General features: G+C 33.6%; 1 protein-coding gene across 1 annotated transcript in view; it reads right to left on the bottom strand.

Moving 5' to 3' along the window:
• Positions 1 to 20,387, bottom strand: part of SKAP1 (src kinase associated phosphoprotein 1) — a 255,607-nt gene that overhangs the window by 159,388 nt on the left and 75,832 nt on the right. The window lies entirely within an intron of this gene.

The following is a 20,387-nucleotide window of genomic DNA, read 5'->3' as shown; positions in this document are numbered from 1 at the left end:
AACTATGTCTAACTGCATCTAACTGCAGGTCTGTCTAAGAAGGCAAATGTTTTCAGCTGAGCACATGACCACCGTGGACAAAATCAGGGTTCTGCAAGTAAGGAATAAAGTGAAATGGATGCTGATACACAATAAGTAGAGCCTCTCACAACTTAGGAGAAGGAAGACAGTGAAACCACTATGTTTTCAGACAACATTAAAACAAAGCTAGAGAAAATAAATCAAGTTCATGTGGACTAAGTGCAGAAAAGCCTCATAAGACTGCATCAATCACTGGGCAGAGAAATAAGTAGCAGATGAGCTCTGGAGTACCTAAGTGTTAGTTAATTTTTTTTACTACAGGGAAAGTATACAAGAAATTTTACTCACAGAATCCAAATTATACTTAGTAGATTGTGGATATTGAACAGTTAAAACCGACAAAAAGTTTCTCAATTAGATCATTAGAAAGTGGTTCTTAAAGGCATTAGTCTAACGGGCTGCTCTGGGCAAACTGGACACAAAATTGGAAGCATTACGATAGAAAGCATTGTGATCTTTATTTTTTAATTTATTTATTTTAACATTTGTTCAACAAGCATTTACTGAGCATTCCTAAGTGAGAAGTACCATGCTAGATGCTAAAGGCTACAAGAGGAAGAACACCACAAAGTTGGATTAGGCATTATCACTACCTGCAAAACAGGTTATAATAAAGAGGGAGATAGACATGAAGGCCTGGACCAAAAAGAGGGATGAGAGGGACGATGCTCAGCGAGGGCAGGTTCCAAATGGGACCGTGGGTGTTCGGTGTCTGCTTCTCTAACACTGCCCCAGGGACAGGAAGTCTTCCCAGGTCTGGCTCGCATATTTTATAGGACATCTATCCTTCTACAAACACATGCTGTGCCTAATGTTAGCTCCTTATATGTACTCATGTCACTGTAGGACTCTCGTGTATCCTCAGCTGTTAGTCGACTCTTAGTTAATGTCACAACTAACTGCACACTCATTTAAATAAAACAAATCAATGACCTTTAATTTTAAAAAATAACATGCTCAAGCCAGCAAACTTAGGAAATACAGAAACGTGCAAAGGAAAAAACCCCATTATATCATAACCCAGAGAAAGCCGCTATTAATATTGGTATATGCCCTTTCCATACTGCTTTGTGTCCCGCTTTTTCCCTTTAATATATCATGGACATTTTCCTATGACAATAATGACTCCTCAACTGACAACATGATTTTTAATGGTTGTACTGCAGTTCATCATATGGAGTACTGTAATTTATTAAACCGATCCCATGTAATTAGACGTTTAGGTTGTTTTCAATTACTTGATGTACTAGGAGCTATACTGGCTTATTTCCTTAGAATAAATCCCTAGAAGTGAAAACTTCTGGGCCTAGAGCTCTGCAGATTTTCAAGATTTTTGAAAAATAACTTTCATTGTTTATTTTTAATTCTAAAAATAATACATGTTCACTGTATAAAATTTAGAAATAAAAGTATGTTAAAATATTTTGGTGAAGAACATTATAGTGTTTTTTTCTATGCATATATGAAAAACATATATTTCAAAAAGTAGGAGCTTACTGTATGTGCTGTCTTATAACCTTATATTTTCACTTAAAGTGTAAACATCTTTCCATTGTCATTAAATATTCCCCTACAAACATCACTTTTAATGGTTGCATATATTCCATTGTTTGGTAGTAGATGTTTAACCTGTTTCAATTTTGTGCTTTTATAAACAAGTCTGAATGAACATCCTTAAATATCTTTATGTCCATTTATAAAGTACACTTAAAGTTGAATTGTTAAGTCAAAGAGCATTTGCAAAGGGTTTTTGTTACATTTTCCCCCAATTTACCTCTGGAAAGAGTGCCCTAAACAATATACCCACATGCAGGGTGTGGCCACTTCCTACACTTCTGTCCAACACTAAGTATTTTGACTTATTTCTGCCCAACCCTTGTCAGCCTAATAAATTCCAGTTGATCTTTTAAGACATAATTCAAATACCACCTCCTTGAGAGGCCTTCCCTGAGCTCTAGTTTCCTTTCCAGGTGTAGTAACTGCTCCCCCGACTCTGCTCTCATAACACCATGTATGTTCCTCATTTTCAGTGCTTTAGTGGTCAAATTACTCATTCAGATATTAGTCTTTCCAACCAGCCTGTGTGCTTTTGGAGGGAAGGGTCATGTCTTACTCACTGCTGCAGTCCCAGTGCCTGGCTGTGTCTGACACATAAGAGACACCAACAAGTATCTGCTGGATGAATGTGCAGATTACTGTCAGAACTTCCCATCTTTTCCTACAGAAGACGCTGCAAGTTTGCTTTCAGATTTCAATTCTTGATATAATGTGCTGTACAAGAATCCATAGGTGTGAAACAAAAATAGGAAGTATTCAAGATTTTTAAAGTATAATCTAGTAGGAAGGGTTCATTAGTAATCTTTATTGAAGGAAAAACAAAGCATGTATTTCCAAACTTTGACCTTTTATTTCAGAATTCTTGGCAATAATGCTCTACCAGATATCTATAAGCAAAAAAGTCTAAATAATATAAGTAGCTTTCATTTTAAAAGAGAAATTGCTCATTAATGCACACTTTGCATTGACAAAAACACACACACACACACACACACATACAGAAAATCTTTGTGTTCAAACCACTTAGATCATAGGTTCCAATCAAGTAGAATATGGGGAAACAAATACAATTGTGTTACACTAACGTTATAACACTCTGCAATCCTTCCAATGGCTGTAAAGCATCAATAATTCCATCTTTATTATAAACAACCCAAAATATGAACATACATCTTGCTCTTCCTACAACTGTCCTGATAATGGAGAGAAATGCATTTGTTTATATTAGTATGGGTCAGACTAATTAGGATGCCTGTCAAAATCTTCCTGTCCCATATTATTCTTGAAACTTTGATAAGTTTATTTGTTTCAAAGCCAGGGTAACATAGAAGATAAAAACAAAAGGAACCATCATAGCTTGTGGGAAACTTGTGGGTCAGATGACTCAGGCTCTTCAAATCTGGAGCTTTGGAATTTACTGAAAACAGTATCTGTAAGGTTGTCTCTCATTGGAATATTTTTTTTCTGCAAACTCAGTACCCCTGTGAGTGAAGAACTAATTTTGTTTTCAATGATTTATCTAGACCAAATTTATACACTTGGAAGTAACAGTTCACAGTATAAGTGCATTCATTTTGTGTTTGAAATCTTTTTTTTAATGTTTGCTTTCATTCTTATATTGATTGTAGATCAGAATTCAGAGTAGGACATTAATAGCATATCCAATAGTTTCTCCTCACTGTTTTTCTAGACTATTCCTTGTTCTGATGACCATAAACTTGAGCATTACCAAGATTTATAGAACACTAGGAACTTACAAAACTCTTCAATCCAAAATGCTTTCTTTCCAAAGAACCATTTTAAGTGATGACCACAAGGTGTATGGTAAGAAAACTGAATGAGCAAAGGGTTTATAGTCATTCAGAATGGACGATTAGGGTCAACACACAAAAGAGCAACTACTGTTTATTTCTTTTTTTTAAGAAAATATTTAACTATGTATTTTCCAAAGTGATTGTCAAATATTAAACTATTGGAATATTCTTTCAATTTAAGTACAGAAAAGCATAAAGTTTGAAAGACTAAGTGATAAACCAGAAAATAAATCACAGTTTTCAGACTGGGGTTCTAGTACAACTACACCTTAATTTTTTCTTTTTTTAAATCTTACCCATGTAAAAAAAATTATGTCTTGTAAATCTTTTAATCCACATGTTGCCTTTCATCTCTTACTTTTCCTTATAATTTATCCGTTGAAAAACCTAGGATGTTTAATCGTTAGAATTTCCTACTGTCAGCACTTTGCTAACTGCGTACTTGCAGGGCATTTCAGCATGTTCTTCTGTCCTTTTTTTCCCCTGCAAATTGGCAGTTGGACTCAAAAGCTTGATGACTCATGTTTGACTTTTTTGTGCCTCAGTTTCTTAATCTGAAAAATGGAAACCCACACATGAAAGTCACACAGCTCACTGAGAGGTCTGTATGTATCATTGCGGAAGGGGTTGAAAGCTGAGAACAACCACGGAGAGAGCGTTGTTGAAGAACTCAGGCCCTGCAATTGCCGGTTTTCTGGTCTGGGTTCCAGCTCTGCTACATGTGAAGATCTGTGATCCCAGACAAACCTCAAGCTTAGTTTCCTCACTTATCAAAGATACCACGCATCTTATGAGGTTGCTGTGAGGGTTAACTAGAGCGATGCATTCAAACAAGGTTTCTAAACTGTAAAGTGCTATAAGAGCATAAAAATTAGTGACAGCATCACTCCTTAGCAGGGGCTTAAATATTTTTATAGTAAAAAATTTAATGTCTTGGAGGATTAATTTCTTGAGAAAGGTTAGATATGGCATGGACACAAAGCAAGAAGATGATTCATTGACTTAATGAATACTTGTGGAGGAATAAATGACAGCCTCCCAACCCTGCCTGGAGACTTACAGCCCTGTGACTCAGGAGCTCTGAGTTCTGGAGGATGAGGGCCTGGTAAGCTTCTAGCATACACAAACATCACAGTACCATTTAAACAACTTACTCCAAAGCCACTCATCAAAACGTCGAGTAATGATTTATAGCGGGTGAATACGGGGAAAAAAATGCTGATTTTTATTTACCTTTCAATCTGTGCAAATCCATTAACTATGGATTCGAACGCTCTTCTTCAAAGCCTTTTGCCAGGTCACTTCCCTTCTTCCACTCCACATCCTGTTTTCTCTGGGCTTCTCACATAAATTTACTTGAGGGCCCTTCTGCCTATTCACCTACCTCACACCTCTGACCTCCTCAGCCACAGCCTAAGCCTAAGCCTTCCTTTCTTCTTTCCCTTGCCCACCCAACTTCCATCCAATCCATCTTTCAAGAAGTTTCTGAAATACTATTTCCAGGTTGTCTTGACTATCTAGTTAAGAATTATTCTATATCTGCATTTTCCAATATGGTATCCACCAGCTACGTGTGGCTATTTAAATGTATATTTAAATTAAGCAAATTTTTTAAATTAAAAAAATGTAGTCTCTCTGTCTCACTAGCCACATTTTCAAGGGCTCAGTAGTTACAAATGTAGTGGCTGTCCTATTGCACAGTGTAAGTATTACAGAACATTTCCATCACTGCAGAACGTTCTGTAGGACAGCACTGTGCTACAGCCCCTTTCCTGTCCCTCTCCTCTACAGTCTTGGAAGACAATGTGGTATAGTGGAAGAAATAGGAGTTTTGAAATTAGATATCCTTTAGTTTTTGAATACTGGACTTAAGAGGTGACAATATGAAATTGTGTAAGTGCCTAGGACAATGCCTGTCAGAGGGTAGGTGCTCAATTAATGGTAGCCATTAATGCACTACTCCTTTCCCAAGTGACTCCAGAATCTCTAATTTTTCCTTTCATAAGTGTATACAAGTATCTGAAGGACCAATAACAAATGTTACTTCCTTTTCTGTGGGGCAGTGTGACATACTGGAAAGACTATGGGCTTTGGATGTATGGAGACTTACTCCAACGCTCCTCTGCCTCTTTTTTATTTTAGGACCTTGGGCAATTTAATCTCTCTGGTGCTCAGTTTCTTCATCTGTAATATGGGAGTAATAATACCTACACTGCACAATAGTAATGATGATTAGAGATAACATATATAAAATGTTAATGTCTGGCATAGGGCAGGCATTCAATAAATTTATTATAGGAAGCAGGTATTGTTAATTCACCTTACAGAGTGCCATGTATGCAGCACAGTTGCATGCTAAGTAATTGTTGTTGCTGGTAATGAAGGTCAGACGAGTAAATCTTTTGTAAGATGGTGTTATGCATTGTTTAAACACTTTTCCTAAGTAGGGCTTTCTCTGATATTCCAATAATGCAGCTAAACTAAAGGTCTTCTCTATGGTATTATCAATTCCACTCATAACAGTTCTCTTAAATTCATATGATATAGGGAAAAAATTGAGTATTCACAATTCATCAGACAGGCTTTAACTTACCATTACTCAGTATTATTATTATTTTTTTTTACTACTATAGAGGCATTTATGGAGTGGCATGCTGGATTGGAACTGCAAAGACTGGCATAAAGAATTGTTACCATCACTATCACCAACTAAGGCTGCAGCTTAAAATTTTGCCTAGACAGCAAATCTGAAATTTCTGCCTCCAGAGCAAAATAAAAAAAAAAAATCACAATCTTCAAAAAACAACAACAACAACAACAACAACAACAACAACAAAAACCCCCAAAACAACACAGAGATTAAATGCATGCATGAAAAACTGGAAGGCTGGGGGAAAGAGAAGGGAAGCCTTTTTGCATCCTCAGACCCTCTTACAAATTCATGCTGCCAGAAGAAGGACAAACAAGTCTCTCTCTTGCTTCTAGTAGCTGGCACTCCCTAAGTGAGAGCCCATTTCCAGGAGTTGTTCTATTTCCTTGATATGTCTTGTTCCTTCATCTGCTAGAACGCTTGTGGGTCTTTTAAAAATATTCTTAGAGAAGTAGGTGAAGAGTGGTGAATCACCAATTTAGTATCTAGTCATTCCTTAGGGGGTGGGGGAGAAAGAGTGACCAAGTAACCAAATAAGGAGAGTTATGAGTTCAATAACTAGGATTACTCCATGGCAAGGATTCTGTTATCATTGAGCACAATTCCTTTATCTCTCAGAAACAATCAACCTTCAGCTAGGGGAGTGTAACCTTAAAACCTCATAACTCAATTTAACATAGTGTTAAAGTTTGGGGGGATATTTGTCAATGCTGGGGCTGATATAATCAGTCTGAGGGACCTTAGAACAAAGGAGATGGGTGAAGAGCGTGTCACCCCCGTGCACATTCGTTTCCTTGATGAACAAGGAACTATTAGCTGCAGAGAAGCGTGATCTAGGTGAAGAATGATTCTGATTGTTTTAGTTGCTTCTCCTGAAATTGTGAAGTAGAACATAGGGTCCCAGTGAATTAAGGAGCAGTTTTTGTTACTGTGGTGCTGAGGATTTAAAAAAAATTAGGTTTAATTTGGGAGAGTATATAGATACATAGCTCTTCTTCAACACCAACCAGAAATCAATTTGAGACATAGATCTCTTTTTAACCTCTGCTCTAACCTCATTAAATCAAGAAGTTTTTAAATACACAGTCATATAAGACTTAAATAAGTCTATTTGGGTTAAACACTAGCTTTTATGCAAAATTCAAGGAGGATTTGTTAATAAAACATCTAAGGAGGGAGCTAATATGTTCATTGAGCATGTGGCTTTTTGAAGGGGCAAGCACCATCTTCAAAATTTAATTCTCAATAAATTATAAACTCTAATTGTGAACTTCTATATAAAATATTATTTCTAAATTCATCTTCCCAATAAAATTGTTTACCACTTAACAGTTTCTTCACATTATGCTTTGAATTAATCACTGCTCTCACAGACTCTAGAAGTGTAACCTGTAATGCATTTTTTTAAAACTACCTCATAATTTTAGTTTGCTCTTTAAAAACTACAAATATTTTAAATTACATTTTTTATTTTAAAATATTCTTAATTTTACCATTAAGTAGAGTTTATAATATTATTACAGCTTTAAATCACTGATAACATTTATCAAAGAATAACAATATTAATTCTCCTCTAAGTGCAGGTTTTCTGGATTTAGATGTAAAATTTTATTCTTATTTTTGCTGAATAGGCTTATTTTCATCATTTCTTTTTACATGTTCTCTGGAAATGCTGGACTATGGACAAATAATTTAAGTTAGTATCTTAGAAATCCAGGAACTTTCATGTAACAAACTTACTAAAATATATTTCAAAATCTGACTCAGACAACAACATAAAATATCTGCTTTTATCATTAAAAAAAAAATGACCAGCATATTTCATTTTAAAAGGATAGCAGAAGTTCCTTAATCAAAAACTTCTCAGGAATTTTTTAACAAGTGGATTTACTGCAAACCTGCTATATCTGCCAGGCCAGTAAACCTGCCAGTCCACCTCAGTCAATACCTCACACTGAGATGCCACGTTTTAAAAATCTTCCTGATCAGGTAAATATTATAGAATATATTCTTTTCTAACCCTGCAGATTTAGCTTTCATGGGGACATTTATGAGAGCTGAAAGGACTGAGGGAAAAATAAAACCCATACTGCTTTTTAGAGTTTTTAAAAAAATTCTTTATTGGAATTTCAATAATTCATTTAGCAGAGTGTGCAAAACTTTTATAGAAATCTGCTTCTTAATTTTACACTTTTGCCATATATTGAAAATCATACCCAACATGCTCTTATATCACTTGGACTGAAAAACAGAGTATGTTAGAATTACTGTCAGTGATAACTTGGGTAAGAGTTTAAGGAATATTATAACTAAATCAGAACTCAATTTTTGCCTTTCCATGTAGGAAAAGTAAACTTAAAGCTGTGAATGTTTTTACCTAGGTCTGGCATCTGTAGAGCCAGATCTCTGCAATACTCTGCACAGAGATTCATACTGTAACAGTCATGACAGCAACGCTAGTAATAATCCTAAGTGAACTGTAAATATGCTGTAATTACTAACTCAACTGTTAGAATTTACTAACTAACCACTTGTGCAATTCCAGTGATTTCCCCTTAATTAACTTCTTAAAACAAATAAAAAGAATATAAGAAACAACAGAAATGCTGAAGGAAGGCCACCATTAGAAACAAAATGTAAACATCCTAAAAGTTTATAAATTTATGTGCCTTAACAAGTTAGTCTGCATTTATCTTCACTATATCTATTTAGTGGACTAATCTAGCCCTCCTAACTAAACGGGAATTAATATCAACTTTTCCAGTGTTTGTTCTAAATTTCTTTGCACCCAATATGCAAAATCATTATTCATATATGTACCTTTCTCTCTCATTTAGATAAAGCTGGGACTTCTACAGCTGAAAAATGTTTTTCCACTGGTAAGACAAGCTAATATGTATTTCTCTTAACACGAAATGAAACATACCCTTTAAGAAGTGAATATATATTTAGAGTTAAGTTATATTATAATTTGATAATTTATCCATGGAACAAACACAAAAGTAGTAAGAAGTTGCTTTTTTGAAAAGCAGGATTTGGACAAATCAAAAAGACAGTAAGAAGTTTTCTCTGTTTGGCTCCATTTTAATGCATCTCATCCTAAATAAAAAGGGAGTTTTAATGAATTTCAAATTAAGGGGGAAACACTTAAAAAAGAACACTATCAAATTTAAATAAATTTGTTATTTTTGAAGAAACAAATATGCAAAAGGTTTCACATAAAGAGCTCCTTTAATTGCCCTGGTGTTCCTTAGGAAAATTCAGAAAACTTCTTGCTTTTTAGCCGAAGGTATCTGCACATACAGAGTGAAAAAACAAAGAAGAAAGAAGAAATCTAACTTACTCGTAGCTTCAATGATATAATATGGAAGATGGTAATTATTTATAACAAGATATTTAACAAGAACTCAGATGTAGTTTTCTAGGAAAATCTCTTCTATCCTATACTTTGACAATGACCACGACATTCCAAAAGACCCTCTCTGACACCTCCTTTTAGCTACAAAGTCAAATTTTTGTAATTTCTATATTATAATGTTATTAACTGTAACCACCTAGGAAATCAGTCATTTCAATTTCCCTAATTTTAACACTAAAAGAAAGAATACAAAATCTTAAACTGGTTAATAGATTTGAATTAACAAATAATTTTTCTAAAATGAATCTTTTTCCAAAAGCCAAGTAAAGATCTATCTCTAAGTAAGAAAGCTACACTTAAAAGAGGTTTGTGAAAGTATATACATTTAATTTTAAATCAATAGTCAAAGAATGTATATTTAAAAGCAGTCACAATTTTTTGGTGACCAAACCCACTGAAATATATATGGTAGTAAATAGCACAGATACAATAACTAAGGGATTTTTCTGCACCTCTACTCATAAAGAATGTTCCAAAGTTATTACGAAAATCCACAATTTAGTCGATCTTATGAAAAGTGCAGGCTTAATGTGAAAAAAATCAGATCAAGCAGTTGCCTGAGAAACCTGACACAGATCAGGAAATAGGGGTATATAAGATCACCTAATCTGATTACAAATAGATTTCAAAAACATTATGTCAAATTACTGTTTTTATAAAGGTATAAAAATTAGACTATTCTTATGAAGATCCATAAATGCTTACTTATTAAGAGATTTCATCTTTAGGTTTGTTAAATTTTGTCTTCAGATGCACAGAGGAATGTCAATACTAAAAATTAATAAATAGCTGAGATTAAAATTTTATTCACAAATCTTAACGGAGAAGCACAAAAAGTGAATTAATTTCCCTATTTGAAAAAAATAACAACGATCATCCCTTCAAGTGGGGGAGAAAAAAAGAGAATCAGTCAAAACTACCAGTTTTCTATTTAATATTTAAATCATTATAATATTCTCACTTATTTCACCTGTGACCAAACTCTTTTCATTTTGTTCTTCTATCTATGCTATTCTCTTGCAATTCCTCAATTAGTGTAATATTTAATATTCTCTTCTGGAAAAAAATATTTGATATTAAAAAAGCATGGTCTCAAATTTATCTCTAGTGTTCTCAGAATTCGTTAGAATATGACTTGAGCATAAAGACAATCTACCTTCACCATTACTCAAGTTTTTCAAGTAGCTTAAAATAAAAAACTACTTAGAAACAGTGTCTATTTTAGTCTTTTCACTTCCTGGATTGCTGTGTTAGGCATATTAATAGCAACTCTTCATTGGTTCTTGTCTATAGATCAGTTATTCTAAGACAGAACAGAAGTGCTACTTTTAGTGGCCTACTAGAAAAACAAACATAATTTTGTGCTACATGTAGAATTTTTTTCCATAGGCAAGACACATGAAATCATTTGTATGCCAGTTCAGTCTTCCCTTCATCTGTTTGCTACTTACTAGTCATTAATGTATATCTAAAATTCATCTACCATAGAAGGAAAGCTACAATAATAAATTATAAAATGGGTAAAATTAATTTGTTATAGGAGATATAGGATATCTGTTTAAATCTGTTAGAAATGCTAATAAGTATTCATTTATAATGGCAAAGAAAAAGTATCTGCAAATTTGGTTTAAAGTTCATGTCAAAACCTCCCTTATTTACCTATTTAGGAATATATACTCCTCAAGATTACGGTTTTATTTGTCTTCTTCCTGACTTGGGTAATAGGAATATACTGAAATAACTGTTGTAAGAAAGTACTATCTTTTAGGTTTTAGGGCATTAATAAAATAAAAGAACAGGAGTTTCTCAGATACGAGTGTGTATATATGCTGGGATATATATATATATATATAATTTTTATATGTGATAATATGTAATTTTTAAATCATTGATTCATTCCAAACACTCAACATGTTGAGAACTTATGTATCTTAGCCTTCGTCTTTCAACTGAAACAATCCAGAAAAGCTAAAAAAGTAGTATTTTTTTCCACCACAAGAGGGGGCTAGAGAATTCTGATCTCTTCTAAGGTCTATAAAACCCTCTTAACTGCTACTTTATAGACATTCAATTACAACAGGCCATAATACATTAAGGCATTAAAATACACATATATCCCAACATATGCCAAAGCAAGCACTACACTGGCATGCCCACCAGATGATCACCAACACCAACATCAAGTAAACACTTAGGCATTTTCTAATGGTTTATATGAGGTTTTACGCTTTAGAGCTTGCTTCCCCAAAAGGCAGCTCTCTTGGTTAGGTGATCTCCTTGGAATGGAAAAGATCAAGGAATGTGATAAAATACTCAAGAACTGGAGAGTATGACAGGGGCAGAGTGAAGTAAGGATTAAGAGAACTGAAATTTATGCAGTTTGGAAAAGTGAAGACTCTGGGGATAAATGTTCACAGTCTTTAAATACCTTCTAAAGGTAACAATATAAATGAATTAGGGGAATTATTCAGTCTTGGAAGATGGTATAGAAAAGAGCAATGACCTGAAACTAAGGAAGGAAAAGTTTAGGTTAGACATGAAGAATAAATTAGTAATAATAGTTGGGCGGGAAAGACTGTCCTGCAAAGGAAGGATACAGAGCATAATGGCTATATTTGATAATTAATTAAATGAGATATTAGTAAGAATGATGTGAATTCATTAGAAGGGCTAGATTAGATAACTCAAGTGATTTTTTTTTCCTAAGCTGTGACAATCTCTAGGCCCAACTATGTTCTTGGACATTCATAAATGTCTTTCAGCGATGATAATGGTCATTTGTAGAGAGAGCGCTCATGATCCCAGTTAACCCTATGTTTTTTTTTTATTTCTTAAGCAATTAAAAAAAAGAAGTTAAAAAAAAAAGAAACCTTATTTTTTTTGATTAAAACAAAATCTGGAGTACTATTATGAAATAACATAATTATAAAGTTAACCACGACAATAATGTTTATCTCTTGGAGCAAATATTTCATTAAAAATACCATACCATATAAGCTATAGCCTAACAGTTTATAGAAATGGACCTGCAAATAATTGGATAAAGGCTTTTATAAGTGAAAACTTTCCATGAAGGATCAACTCCCCTATAAATTCCAATTTTACTAAGCCAGAGAAACCACTTTGTATAATCTTTCTTTCTCACTAGACTAATGTATCTGGGTTTAAGTTACTTAGGGCCCAACACAAAAACGACAATTGCTTAAAGTCAGAAAGGCAATCTAGAGCATAAGCGTAATTATAGTTTGTGAATTCAACAATCTTTCTCTAGTACACAATAATATTCTAGATTAACAGGTGCTTCAGTATTGTTTTAAACAGCATTACTAACATTTACTTTATACTTGAAAAGTCAGAGTTCTATGACAGGGCAAAAGAATTTATGGCTAGTAGAAAAACAAAGATCACCAAAGCATGAAAAATGACATACACACACACACACACACTCTTAATATATATGTATGCTTTATGGACACATATATAAAGCATACATATATATTAAGTATAAATATTAATTTATACTTATGTAAATTAAGTATATGTGTCTATATACTAGGCCTGAAAGTTTTATGCCTAAACAAAATTCCTTCACATTTAAGTGAATATTAAACTTTGAGATATAAAAATGGTCAGTAGTTTTGAAGCTTGAGGAAGGATGGTCTGGTAGTTAAAAATCATACCTGAGAATCCAGAACTCTAAACTTTAGACATGAGTGCCCTAGGTAAGGCAGCTAATCCTCAGGTGATTCAGTGTTTATCTATAAGGCATATGCTATGTTTAATTATAACGTACTTATAGATTCTAAGAACAAAGTAATTAAGCACCGAATATAAGATTTTCTAAGAAACAGCACACAAAGATATATAACCCCTCCTCACCTGGGACTGATTTATGTATCATTCAGACAGATATATTACATTAGCAACTAAAATGTGGCATATCATTATACCACCACTGTAATGACCACACTAAAAACTTCAAAAATTATATACTAGAACTTTCATATTACCATTACACTTATTGCCTAGTTTAGAATTTGGAGAGAAACGAAGAATACTTGAGGCAATATGAAAAAGCTAAATTTCATCTGCCAAGTCACTCGCTTAAAAATCAACTATTTGTGCTTAAAAATGGCCATTGTTATTTCACTACTAATTATAGTGGAAGCTCAATAAATGTTTGACATTTCAAAGAATGGACTTTTGCTCATACTCTCAGCCTGGAAAAGACTTCTAAAAACACTTTGGCCACAGCACAGGCCAAATATTATCTTGAATTTCTTCCAAACTACTGCAAGTCCAAGCAATTCTTTTTCCCCTGAAAACTCAGTCCCTGATAATCAGCACTTATATACCATATACTTCACTGTGGGGGTGTCTAATCTTCTCTCTTCCACTAGATTATTTACTCACTGCAGAAAAGAACCACATCTTATTCCTCTTTGTATCCTCCACACAACCTCTAAACGTATGATTGAATAAGGGCATTCAATATAGGTATTCAATAACTAACTCTTCATTGGCAGTATATTAAAATCTATAATGTGGTCGAAAGGGCCAAAAAAAAGATAACTAATTAGTTCCATGTCAAATCAATTCAGAAACTTATTTTATGTTATTCACAATTATAATCATTAGCTTTCATGGAGCCCTTTGAAATTCTCTACAAAATACACAGCTCCCAAATCATTTTGGGAAGAAGATAAGAACATACATAAGCCAGAGAGACACACATGTCTGAAGGACTTGACTGAAACTTGTGAAAAATAGCTTGAGACCACAGTCAGGCCTCCTGCAAAGTTGTTCAGGTCTGCACTGAAAAGCATGCTGAGATTATGCAGGTGAGGGGAGGCAGAGTAGGGGTCAGGGGAGGCCATGCCCAGGGAGGTAGCCTTGGGTTTCCGTTCTGACTCTGTTTTGCTAGCCATAGGACCTAGGTACTTAGCCTTTTTAAAATGTAGTTTCCTCTTGGTAAAACAGAGATTAGATTAGGTGACTACCAAGTCTCTTAATACCATGGTTTTATACTAAAACTTGGGTTAAATTTGCAAGGAGGTTTTTCTAGTAAAATAAACAGTATGGAAGATATCCAGCCATCAACACATGTGAGAATACTTTACTGGGTGCTGGACGGAAGGTGAGAGTTTAAACACGCACTAAGAGCCCAACACACTGGGCTGAAAAATGAAAAATGGGTAGTTCATAGACAGATAATTGTTATTGTTTTTTTATTCTTCACAAAACATGTATAATCCTTGGTAATCATTTGTTTAAGTTATATAAATTACTGTCAACTTTGAAACCCAGTTTGTCATCTTCATCTGTGATTTATACCAACCTATATAAATGACATGATGTCTTAGATCTAATAAGACATTTATCTTCATGAAGGAGGCCACTGCCATCCTGAGTGACAGCTTACTTACCCTTATCACAGTTAACTCAACATCGAGTCCTTAATTTCTCCCAGTGATCTGAAATCTGATGGACTCACCTGAAGCCAACTGAAACTTGTTCAGAAATCTACCATGCTCATAAAAGTATGTGTTTTATAATAGGAATTTGTTCTTCAGTCACCAAAACACAGATGTGAAAACCAGTTTTTGTTCTTCCACAGTGTGCACTCTAAACACACAGACATAAGTTCTGTTAGGGTTGACAGGAGTCATGTGCCTTTATTAAAGAAAAATATACCTGCAAGCAACAAAGACGAAAGCAAGTGTCTGAAGAATAAAAGGAGAATGAGATAAATGATTGTTTGAATGCATGTATGTTTATTTACATGTTTATATATGAGAGGGACTATCTTGAGTCACTTTCATTATCATTATATCATAGAATAAAAAGAAACTAACATCTCTAAATATGTTCATATAGTTAGTTTACGTAATTTAAGAAAAATACACACGAAGAAAGTAATTGGCTCTACCCTATCAGCGAGAAGGAAGCAAATGGCTTGCTGTTTTTAGTCCATTAACTCTTTCATCCTACTAGGGAACCAATGACTGAGCCAGCAATAGGCTTCTAACATTCCAAGTAAAGCAGCCATAAAACACGCACATTTTCCTCTAAAGTTGTCAGTAGTATTCAGCCTAAAAGTTAACCTGATCAGAGAGGTCACTTAACTGCTAATCATTGCACCATTAATTCACACACCTCAGTAAAAACACTGTTAAAAAGTGCAGTTTTATTTATTCTGTGAAACAATATAATTAATACACTAAAATCAGGCCTTATAACAACTTAGAGCAATGAGGGTCTCAGACTGGCCTGTGAACAAACGTTTTTTAATCCTCATTGAGTATAAAGTCTATTGGGGGTGTTATAAGCAGATTAGACGGCAAAACTAGCTTAATTAGTGGAAGTTCTAGGGATAGGATTTCATGTCAAGAAGAAGAAATCTTTTTAAACAATTAGAGTTCTTTACAAGTATCTAAAACATGACCTTGAAAATGTAAGACAAAACAGGGAAAAATGGATAAATCTACAGCTCTAACTGGAGATGTTATCATAAGTCTTTTGGCAGATAAAAAAAAAATCTAGGATACAAAAGATTTAAAGAATACTATTTACAAGTATAGAAATAGTAAGAGTGTATTCAATAAACACTTCAGGAACACACATAGCACATAAGCATAAACTGATCATTACTAGGCCACAAAAGAAATCTCAGTAAAGTCTAAAGAACCTAAATAATATTGATTATGTTCTTAGACTATTATGTAATAAAATTAGAAGTCAAAATTTAAAAGCAGATTTAAAAATCCCCAGAAACTAAAACAAAACAAATCAAAACAAAAAACCAGGAAAAAGCACACAAAAATGCTTCTAGATAACACATAGGTTAAAAAAGATATCATAAGAGAAATTACAAAACACTTAGAATGAAATTATGAATTATAATGAAAATGGTACATACCAAATTTTGTACGATGTAGGTAAAGTAGTTTTTACAGGATAATTTTTAGCTTTGAATATATTTATTTTTTAAATAAATATTATAGTCAGTGAAATAAAAGCAGTAAGAGAATGATGTGCAAAGCCCATAAGAGTGGTAATTTCAGAGGACAAACACCCAGCTAATCAGAGCTCTTCAAAAAGCAGGTTTGGAATCTATTAGAATCCTACACCCAACCCTCACCTCCCAAAGATTAGGTATGTCATCCTTGGCCAAGTCATTTAATTTCTTTATCTGTAAAATGAGGACAACAGTTCCCTCCTCTCTGAGCTAGTCTGAGAATTAAGTGAGATAATCCATGAAAAGCACTTAGTACGGCATAGAAAGTGCTCAATAAAATGCTCCTGTTACTAGATGACCATCATCCTTTCCAACTCCCAGATTCCAGATTCTAACTTTGATACAAAGAAATTTAAGACATGCATGAATTCCAGCCACAAAAATCTAATCAATGTATTAGACCTTCATTTTAATTTCACAATAATAAAAGTTTTATTTAAAATATATTCTTCCTTTCCATTAGGGAAGATACTAAAATAATACCTTCTTCCTATTATTATTGGTATAGAAATAAAACAAACAGTGATTAACAAAAGCTTGTCTATTGCTATTCATAATATTAAATCCAAAAACTGAATTCTATTTCAGAACCAAATTGAAAACAGATAAATGTAAAAAAAAAAAAAAAGTGCTAAAAATAAAGCCATAAAAAACTGATTTCTGTTTATTTTCAAAATATTCTATATGTTTTTTAATGTACTTTTCAGAAAAGGCATGGAGTTGAAAATGGCCACTATTGGTACATTAACAGGTCTGCAATTTCTTTTAAATCAAGTAGCATATAATAAACTGATCAATAACAGGCAATAGCACTTATTCATTTTTATTCTTCTCTAATGATGGTTATAGGTCTTTACTTTTCCAATTCTATTTTTCATTTTGCTGGAGAATAAGAACGTTTTCTAACCTTTAATATTCTGATGTAAAAATAAGTTCTAAAAACATTCTCACTTCTTAGATATATCTGCCCAATACCATTCATTCCCTTTTCTTTAGTTAGAATGCAGTAAAATATATTATACATAATCCATTATTACAGATTTTAGGTTTCTTCCTCTTGTAAAATGATTTTATTTTTTCTTTTTCTTCCAGAAGGAGTCACTATACCCTTCTCTAGAACAATCACTTTCCCTAACCCATCTTTAAAAAAACGTTAAGTACATGGGAGGTTCTTCATTATACTAATGAAATAAATTTATAGACACGTTAAAATTCATTGTATATTTTAGATGATGAAAGTAATCAGATCATACACAATTGGCTATTTTTTTGTATAGCTATTGTATTTAGTGTTTCATACTAATTTTTTTCCTTCAATATGGTAGAAACTATTTCTAGGTCTAGAAATCTAAGTGTTATCACTTGTTAGCAAGTTTTCACTTCTGATGGTAGAGTTATGCTCATGTTTGTGGGTGTCCCTCAATAGGCTGTACAGCCTGACAGTCCCAGACTGAGGGCATTTACAAAGGAAAAGGAGAAGGGATTGTGACTAGGTAGCAACATGCTCTCATTTTTATGCATGGTTTAGCCTGTAACCTTGGTTTTCATTTTTTGCTGTGCACCTGGCTAGGTTTCTATATTCTTCTAGATCTCTTTGTAGTTTCCACAAAAGCACGACCCATACACGACATGCACCATGGTTATTGCTTCTCATCACTGAAGTTATGGGCGAATGGGTCAGACTGTGTGTCCTTTCATTACTGTACATTTAGGACACTGCTCTGGCTGGAGGCGGAAGGCAACAAAGCTGAAATATTTTAACAACGATCTTTCATTGTTCTAATAAGGATAAAAATTCCAGAAGTCTAAAATAATGTCACTACAAAGAAAGTTAAAGAATAACTTTTATTCCTAAAGGATCACTTTAGCTATCTTACCAGCAAATGAAGACACTGACTTTATATTTGTCCATTTGTCAACTTACTAATAGTGTGTTTTCCCAATGAGACAGTCAGTTCTGTGAGGACAGCGACTATGTTCGACTTTTTACTGCCTATTTCACTTACAGCTCAGCACAGTCCCTTGCTATTACCTTATAATATCTAAATAAGTACTTGCTAAAATAATGGATAAATAGCATATCAAGTGTTACTGTTCTCTATAATGGTGCAATCTAGTTAGGTAGGATGTAAAGTTTACTTAAAATTTTAACATCTTCATAAGATTCTCTTTAATTTCACAGGAAATATATATATCTTTATTTTTCAGGGGAAGGAAACAAACATTTATTGTGCCCATTATGCATCAGGCACTCAGGTACTGTGTTAGGGTCAATGCTTTGCAGAAACTCATATGTAGACATTATCTCATCATCCTACAATCAAAATTTTAACACATAAACAAGTCTGTTCCTACCTCTGCCATTGATAGTGTGATTTTGGGAATTTTTTTTAACCTTTATGCACAGAACTGAAAATAAAAATCTATTAAGTAAAATATATTACTACTAACACAGTTAATTCCCCTCTTGTGGGGAACTATAATGGAACAAAGCTTCCACTTTGGAATTTTCCAGGTAATGGGTTTACTTCTTTCAAAGCTATTTCCTTTAATTTCAACTATTTTAATAATAATATTTTAAAACCTACTATATGTATCTGTATAGTCTTAACCAAAATATCTGGAATATGAATCCATCTTTTTTGATAACTCACATAACGATAGTGCTTTAAGGATAGCAGAATGGTTAAAAGCAGAGGTTCTAGAACCAGAGTGTGTAGGCGTAAATCCTGGTAATACTACTTAGCTGTGTGGTCTTAGATAAGTTAACTTCCCTGAGTCTCAGTTTCCTTATCTGTAAATTGAGGATAATCCTACTATCCACCTCTTAGGGCTGTTCTGAGGATTATATGGTGATACATGCAAAGTGCTTAGAATACAAATGCAAGGCATTATAGTAGGAGCTCAAAAAATGATAGCCAAAAAGTTTCACTGTATTAAGGTACTGAGCTCTTTGAGGAGAGTTTGTTCCATTTCTCTCCACAGTTCAATATGGTCCCAGACTGCTACTTCTTTTAGTTTGTATATAAATTTTGTTTTATTTATATATTTTGTTTTTGTATAGATTTTAAATTATTTTCCTGTTTCTTTCCTCAATGTTATTTGTTAATTAATGACTTTACGGTACTTTTCCCTCTAATTGGATGCTTTACTGTGGGCTGAGAAATCAAAACATTGTAATGGCTAGACATTTGTAAGAAGAGGAATCCCCAGTGAGGGCCTCAGGGGCTTTCCCAAGAATAAGGTACATAAATGTTAACCTGGGACTCAGAAACATCTATTTCCATTTAGAAGTCTTTCTGGTTTACTTATTGTGTTCTCAGCTGTGTTTGGAGAAGCTGGAAATACCAAATACCAAGTAAGTGACCTATGGATTAATGAAGTACTATTGTTCTAATGCTGTCAAGCATTAGATTGATCAAAAACAAATGAAAGGTTGGGTTTTTTTTTTTTAATGCTTTGCACTGTTAATTTTCTACAATTATTAATCAGCTACCAAGGTAATTATTAAACTTTCAACCCAAACAATGTTTTTGGTGTAATACCTGAACCAATAAACAGATCTCACTACGAGGTTCAATTCTAAACTTTGGGTGTTATTAATCGTGTTGGTATACAAAGCTCAAGCAAAAATAACCGCTTCTGTGTGACTGAATCTACAGCTCTCATTCACTGGTTATGTATTCAATGAAAGGGAGAAAATATGAATCACCAAAAGGGCTAAATGAAGTAAGAATTAATGGATAAATTAAAAAGAGAAGAGGATATAGGGATTACGAATGCTTGGAAAATGCCAAAGTTGGAGGGAAATTTGGAAGAAAAATAAATAGAAAGATCACAGACTAATAA

Source organism: Camelus ferus, chromosome 16 (genome assembly GCF_009834535.1).
Source record: "Camelus ferus isolate YT-003-E chromosome 16, BCGSAC_Cfer_1.0, whole genome shotgun sequence".
Taxonomy (NCBI): domain Eukaryota; kingdom Metazoa; phylum Chordata; class Mammalia; order Artiodactyla; family Camelidae; genus Camelus; species Camelus ferus.
This window is presented reverse-complemented; position numbering and strand designations above follow the sequence as displayed.